At 44.0% G+C, this 7,972-nt stretch overlaps 1 pseudogene; it reads right to left on the bottom strand.

Moving 5' to 3' along the window:
• Nucleotides 1-5,367: 5,367 nt before the first annotated feature.
• Nucleotides 5,368-6,408, bottom strand: LOC123491043 (annotated as a pseudogene).
• Nucleotides 6,409-7,972: the final 1,564 nt, after the last annotated feature.

Raw genomic sequence — 7,972 nt, 5'->3', positions numbered from 1 at the left:
TATCTCAATATAAAATACTTTTTGGGTAACAAGAACCTTACTGTGATTATTCTTTACCATTTCTAATTGAAAACAAAGCAAGAATTTTGGCGCATTGTCTAGTAGTCTGAGTGAGGGGGAAAAGTGGAAATTAGCTGTTATTGGCAGAGGTTTTGGCACTCTCTTTCTTATTGGTCTATTAATTTACTGTATGGTGATTCACCGTGGAAGGCCAAAACTCCATCCCACCAAAAAAAAAACAGGCTGAAATTTCAGGCAGTCGTTTACATTTCTACATTTACATTTTTAGTCATTTAGCAGATCGCTCTTATCCAGAAGCGACTTACAGTTAGTGAGATGCATACATTATTTTATTTTATACTGGTCCCCCGTGGGAATCAAACCCACAACCCTGGCATTGCAAACGCCATGCTCTACCAACTGAGCTACACCCCTGCCGGGCCATTCCTCCCCTACCCTGGACGACGCTGGGGCCAAGTGTGCCGCCCCATTGGTCTCCCGGTCGCGGCCGGTTCACGACAGAGCCTGGATTCAAACCAGGATCTCTAGTGACACATACACTGCGCTGCAGTGCCTTAGACCACTGCGCCACTCGGGACCCGTTTCAAATAGGCTCTTACACTAAAAGGGCTTTATCTGCATTTGCTGAATTTCACAGTATTATTCCAACCTCAGTGTGGAAATATATATAAAACACAGAAAAATATTTTAATTGGCACTTCATTTTTCTTAATTTAACCTCGAGATGGGAAAACATGTTTTTTCTAAGTTTACATGTACGGCTTTCATGATTAATTTGTTTAATTAGGTGAGATAAAGTTTTGGGGGACCTAATTACGCTACCCGGTGCTCTGTACTTGATAGAACGACCCAAATATACTGGTCAAAATAGCATAAATACAAAGAAAATATATTAAAATATTAAAGATAAATATTTAAATACAGTATTAAAATAGTTAACATTCATAAAATGACTGTGCATAGTGCAGCACTAACTCAAAAGTATGTGGTTTGCAGCCTGTAGAAATTGATACGTGTTTCAGTTGCACTACATGGTCTCAGAGTAGTTCATTGTTATTGAAATGACTTTAAGGCTTCCAGTCCAATAAGTCCTCTGGTCTATGCCTCACCAAGACAGTGAGTGGGGGCTACCACTGACTTACTTAATAACCTGGTAGGAATGGAACCCCCCACCCTCATGGTCCCTTCATTGGTGTCTCTGAGCCTCTCCCTCCTCCTTCTCTTCTTGTGGTCTGAGTGTGCAGAATCTTCCAGTAGTCTGTCTTCACTTTTTGTCCTCTGGTCTCTCTCCCCCCTCTTCCTCTCTCTGTGGTCTGGGTGTGCAGTCTTCCTGTGAGTCTCTCTCAGAGAAGTCTTCCGTCAGTCTGAGTGTGTAGTCTTCCCAGTGGTCTGGGTGTGTAGTCTTCAGTGGTGGGTGTGTATTCCAGTGGTCTGGGTGTTAGTCTTCCAGTGGTATGTCTTTTTGGTCCCCACTCTTCTTCTTCTTCTTCTTCTTCTTCTTCTTTCTTCTTCTTCTTCTTCTTCTTCTTCTTCTTCAGCTTCCTGTGGTCTGTCTTCACCTTGGTCCTCCTGGTCTCCAACCAGCACCTTGCTGTACAGCTTCTGGCTGCTCCTCTTTGAAAGTGTTTTCACCTTCCCTCGCCAGCCCTCCATCCCCTTAGAGCAGACAGATAAAACACAGGGAAGAGCAGTTTTGTGCCAACCCTTGTTGTGTACACTTGCAAAAATGTAGACACCATGATAAACACACAGCTAGGGAATCGTGCTAGACAGAATCTGTGAGTGTGTGTGATGTGTGTGATGCGTATTCACTGGAACTCACCAGAGCAGGTCCACCAGTCCTCCCTGCGTGGCGATGGCTGCTTTTACTCTGTTGGCTTAAACTGCACCGCTGTCCTCTCCCTCCCTACGCAGAACAACCACAGAGATGGCTCAGTCAGACAATTAACATGGAGTCTCCATACTTCAGGATGGAGTTGTGGACTTATCACTGTCCACATGATTTAGGTCTAGACCTTAGGAAACCCTTGTTTATAACTGCATTATACAAATCAATAATAACAACTTTACTGGGGCTAAACCAAAAGAAAGGCCACACCTCTGCTCATAGGTGGCAGGTACCAGACGCTGCAGACAATGGCCCGTAGCTGCTCATCATCCTCAGCAGGTAGTTGACCATCCTAAACTTACTGCTGTTCCAGAACGCATCTGGAAACCAGGGTCATACTGTCACAGACACAGGGAGAGGTCAAAGGGTGTGAGTAGGGAGCGGGGTTAGGTGGTTGATAGATAAAGTGTAGCGGTAGAGAGGTAGAGCTTGCAGGAGAGACTACCTTAATGGCCACAGGGTAGACAGTGCAGCCCCATCTCCAAAGCTGCCCTTTTGAACACATCACTGAGGTATTGTTGATGCAGGTGCCTGAGGAAGCCATTGTCACGCCGCGGCATTACAGCACAGTCACACAGATCCGGCTACAGGGTGAATCTTTAGATATCATTACAGCCTTCATTAGTTGCCTTAGCTCCTTCTCTATTTGTTGCAGCACTCGATCCATCAGAAAAGGGTCAATTTTTCATACTAACCCTCTGGGGAAGATGAGGATAAAAGTGTTTAGTTTTTGTCTGCTACTGATTGCTAATATAGGAAAAATAAAATAGAGAAGTGTAAATAACATGTTAATAATTAGGACGTGTTATGGATGAAGACCGTCATGAAAATAAAATAACCGTCATTAAACCCTGACTGAATGATCACGATCAGCAGCATATTTCTATGGCAGCACATGCAGTCCGAGTGGATGGAGAAAATGTGCAACGAAAACCATCATCCAAAATTGCCAGACCGTCACTGCGCTACTATTAATAAACTGTTTTCACCAAAGCATTAGAAGATTGTGTGCCAAAATTGATTTGCTGTTGGAACGTGTGCTTGTCCAGGGTTACAAAAAACATGCTGTTGGGGGTACTGGAGGACCAGGTTTGGGAAACACTGTCTTCGACAACAATCTGACAATGGGGAATGGAAGAAAGTATGGTTTCTCAATCATGCAAGCTGCAATAATACAGCCTTTTGGCCACAAGGTGACGGTCTTTGACTTACAGATCCTCTCAAACCAGATGTGGGGGCTGGATTTTCACTCAAGGCTCTCTGGATTTACCCCGATCAAACCATTTTGGATCTGGCCAAACCTGAGAGAAGTGAAGACTGAGTGAGAATCTTGAACTGGGAAACATCTTGGCAAACAATGGGCTATACATCTCTTCCCCAAATGCCACACATTCCGAACTAGCAAACACATACACAGACACATACAGAAACGCACACACACAGAGACGCAGCTTTTGAATAGACACACAATCCCTTATATGTTACACACAGGATTTACATACAGTACCATAGAATAACAGCTGTTAACACACCAGGATGATGACGTCAATGGGAGTTGCCGTGATTGGCCACACCTAGATGCCTCCATTCTTTGGTTTGTTCTCACCGTGGACAGAGCAAAGAAACGACTGAATGAGATACATTAACAAAATCGCCTTTCTCATAAAACGTACCAACAACCAGGGTGCCACCCTAACTGACATACAAAGTGCCTTTAGAAAGTAGTCACACTTGACTTATTCCACATATTGTTCTTTTTCTGCCTGAATTTAAACTGGATTCAATTATTTATTTTTCTCAACCTATCTACAGCGTAATACCCGATAATGACAAAGTGAAAACTTGAAAACGAGAGATTTTTGCACATTTATTGAAATTGAGGATTCAAAGTAAACTATTCACAACCCTTTGCTATGACACTCCAAATTTAGCTCAGGTGCATACAATTTCTTTGATCATCCTTGAGATGTCTCTACATGACTCTGATTGAATCCACATTAATGATCAAATTGTTTGGACATTAATTTACGGAAAGATACACACCTGTCTAGATAAGGTTCCCACAGTTGACAGTGCATGTCAGAGCAGAAACTATACCATGAAGTCCAAGGAACTGTCTGTAGATCTCAGAGATAGAATTGTGATGAGGCATATATCGGGGAAGGGTATAAGTTTTTAGAAAATACATTGAAAAATATGGAACTACCCAGACTCTGCTCTACAGAGCTGGCTGTCCAATCAAACTGAGCAACCGGGCAAGAAGGACCTTGGTCAGGGAGGTGACCAAGAACCCAACGACCACTCTGACAGACTACAGAGTTCCTTGGCTGAGATGGGGAGAACATGCCAGAAGGACAGCAGTGTCCTAGCAGCCACTTCCACCAATCTGGGCTTTATGGGAGAGTGGCCAGACGGAAGCCACTCCTGGAAAAAGGCACACATGACAGCACGCCTGCAGTTTGCAAAAAGGCACGAAGAGACTCTCAGAGCATAAGGCAAAAGTAATTATTGGTCTGGGATGAGACAAAACAGAACTCTTGGCTTCGAATGCAAAGTGCTATGTCTGAGAAAACCAGGCACTAAATTCATCACCCGTCTAACACTATCCCTTACCATGAAGCATGGTGGTGGCACTCATGCTATGGGGATGCATTTCAGCAGCAGGGACTGGGAGACTGTTACAGGATAGAGGGGAACAATGAATGGAGCCAAATACAGGCAAATCCTTGATGAAAACCTGCTTCAGAGAGTGCAAAGACTTTAGGCTGAGTAAGTGAAGATTTACTTTCCAACAGGCCAATGACCCCAAGCATACAGCCAAGGTAAGGCTGGAATGGCTTCTAGAACAAGAATGTGAAAGTCCCGCCAGTGGGCCCAGCTAAAGTCCAGACCTGAATCCCATTGAAAATCTGTGGAAAAGACTTGAAAAGATTGCTGTTCACCACCCTCTCCATCTAACTTAACAGAGCTTGAAAATCAAAGAAAGAATGGGATAAAATCCCCAAATCCAGATGTGCAAAGCTGATACAGACATACCCAAGACAACTCCAAGCTGAAATCGCCGCCAAACTTGCTTCTACAAAGTGACTCAGGGTTGTGAATACTTATGTAAATTAAATATTTATTTATTTCGAGCGTTCAATTAATTTGCTAACATTTCTAAAAAACATGTTTTCACTTTGTCATTATCGGGCAATTGTGTAGATAGAAAGTGAGAGAAAAAATCTATCTAATCCGTTTCGAATTCAGGCTGTAACGCAAACTGTGGAATAAGTTCAAAGGGGGTATGAATACTTTCTGAAGGCACTGTAAGACTGTCTTTTGAGCTCAGTACAAACTAGGGTGTCGAGTCATTAAATGGGCAGAAGCTGTGACACAATACAGTAGGTTTTTGTCTCTGTCTGAGCTGATAAGTTGTGGATAAGCTAGCCAGTGAGTATTTGGTTGGTCTACAGTACCTGTTGTGGTAGGTGATGATGGCGAAAGTGAGGGATCTGGACATTAGATGCTTTATAAGACATCAGATGAATCTTCTCTCACCCAGGTACGTCCTACCTGAGGAGATCAACCGCACTGACAATAAGCCTTTCCCACCAATACAGAATCTTCTTGTAGATGAGGTACTGTAAGTTTGTGTGTGGGATTCTGAGGGTATGTTGGTGGAAACGTACCAGCCAGCAATTTGGTAAAGAAGCCCACTATGGTAGTCAAGACTTCACAAGCAGACCAAGTGCCAGACGCTGCCAGAGTAACCCTGTAGAACAAAAACAGAACTTCAGTCAGTCCACACACATCAATTTAGTTGACAACATATGTTGTGTCCAAAAACCACATAAAACCGGTCTTTCATGCTAAATAACCAAAATTCTCATAAATCCAATTTGTAACCTTCCTTGACGCCCACAACAGCTCCTTGTTGGCGTATAATAACTCGTGAAATAGGTTTCCTGCCTTAGATGGTGACCCTGACCCCTGACTCTTGACCTCTGACCTGAGTGGCAGCAGGAAGCCAGCCCGGATGAAGAGACCCAGTCCCCAGAGTACACGCTGAGCCGCAGGCTGGATGTGGCGGAAGTTAGTAGGCTGCGTGTCCCAGCAGGTTCCAGGACTCTCCAGCTCCTGAGCAGAGAAAGCGCTTGGCTCTCACTCCTCATCATCCCACGATGCTCTCCACCCCCCGCCGGCAGAAACTCACATGATGTCCGCCATCTCAAACTCAGGCTCAGAGCTCAGAGTGTGCACGTTGGCACGAGCTCCCTGGATCTCCTGCTCCAGAGAAGACAGCTCTTTAGCTATGATACCTGAGACAGAAAGAGGAGGGAGGGAGGTAGGGGGGGGGAGGAGATAGAAAGAGAGACAGAGTTAATGCAACAACAGAGAGATTACCATTCCCATAAGTGAGGAGATGTACATCAAAAGGTCGTACTTCCATTGCTATAGGGTTTATAAAGATGTTGATTCTTCTCCTTTGCGCCTCTCTCCATCCGCACAGTAGCCCACTAAAAAGAGGGGGGTATCATACATTAATCATACATGAAACTTTCTTTTGGCCTTGTTAATTCTATCCCTAAGGTATTTTGAAGACGTATTGCAAAAAGCTTATGACATTTTAGTATTCATAATTCTTGTAATTTGATGAGAAGCAATCATTCCTCTGTGCCATGATATCATCATTCATAAGCAGTTGCATCACAGATAGTCTTGGGACCAGACTGTATCTCATAAATGATTATGTTAGCCTGGCTTACAAGACCACATCACATGGTACAACTGACAGGAGTCAAGAGCTGGAGTAAGCAGGTCCACAGAGAATAGGAACACAAAACAGCTATCTTAGACAGGGCCATAAGCATGAAACAGGCAGCCTGGAGTATTTGGAGGCATGTGGTTTCCCCTGAGCGAGACTGTGAGTGAAAACAGTCCACAGGGCACTGTATGACCACAAAGATAATCCTGTGTCTTTTATGGGTCAGCAATTCAATCAACATAATAACAGTAGCTGCTTCTCAAGTTGGCCAACTCCACTATTTGGGCTCCCTTTAATGTAAACAGTGCTACACCAGCAAAAAGACCACTTCTGCATAAGTGTTATATACAGTGGGGCAAAAAAGTATTTAATTGTCAGATTGTGCAAGTTCTCCCACTTAAAAGATGAGAGAGGCCTGTAATTTTCATCATAGGTACACGAATCAACTATGACAGACAAATTTCGGAGAAAAAAAAATCCACAGAAAATCCCATTGTAGGATTTTAATGAATTTATTTGCAAATTATGGTGGAAAAACCAGTATTTGTTCACCTACAAACGACAAGATTTCTGGGCTCTCACAGACCTGTAACTTCTTCTTTAAGAGGCTCCTCTGTCCTCACTCGTTTTTCATGGCATTGTGGCACCTGTTTGAACTTGTTATCAGTATAAAAGACACCTGTCCACAACCTCAAACAGTCACACTCCAAACTTCACAATGGCCAAGACCAAAGAGCAGCCGAAGGACACCACAAAAACAAAATTGTAGACCTGCACCAGGCTGGGAAGACTGAATCTGCAACAGGTAAGCAGCTTGGTTTGAAAAGAAATCCCAACTGTGGGAGCAATTATTAGAAATGGAAGACATACAAGACCACTGATAATCTCCCTCGATCTGGGGCTCCATGCAGATCTCACCCCGTGGGGTCAAAATGATCACAAGAACGGTGAGCAAAAATCCCAGAACCACGCGGGGACCTAGTGAATGACCTGCTGAGAGCTGGGACCAAAGTGACAAAGCCAACCATCAGGTAACACACTACGCCGCCAGGGACTCAAATCCTGCAGTGCGAGACGTGTCCCCCTGCTAAGCCAGTACACCTCCAGGCCCGTCTGAAGTGCATTTGGATGATCCAGAAGAGGATTGGGGAGAATGTCATATGGTCAGATGAAAACCAAAATATAACTTTGGTAAAAACTCAACTTCGTCATGTTTGGAGGACAAAGAATGCTGAGTTGCACCAAAGAACACCATACCTACTGTGAAGCATGGGGTTGGAAACATCATGCTTTGGGGGGCTGTTTCCTGCAAAGGG

This window comes from Coregonus clupeaformis, unplaced genomic scaffold, assembly GCF_020615455.1.
Source record: "Coregonus clupeaformis isolate EN_2021a unplaced genomic scaffold, ASM2061545v1 scaf6786, whole genome shotgun sequence".
NCBI lineage: Eukaryota > Metazoa > Chordata > Actinopteri > Salmoniformes > Salmonidae > Coregonus > Coregonus clupeaformis.
Note: the sequence above shows the minus strand (reverse complement) of the source record. Positions and strands in the feature narration are given on the sequence as shown.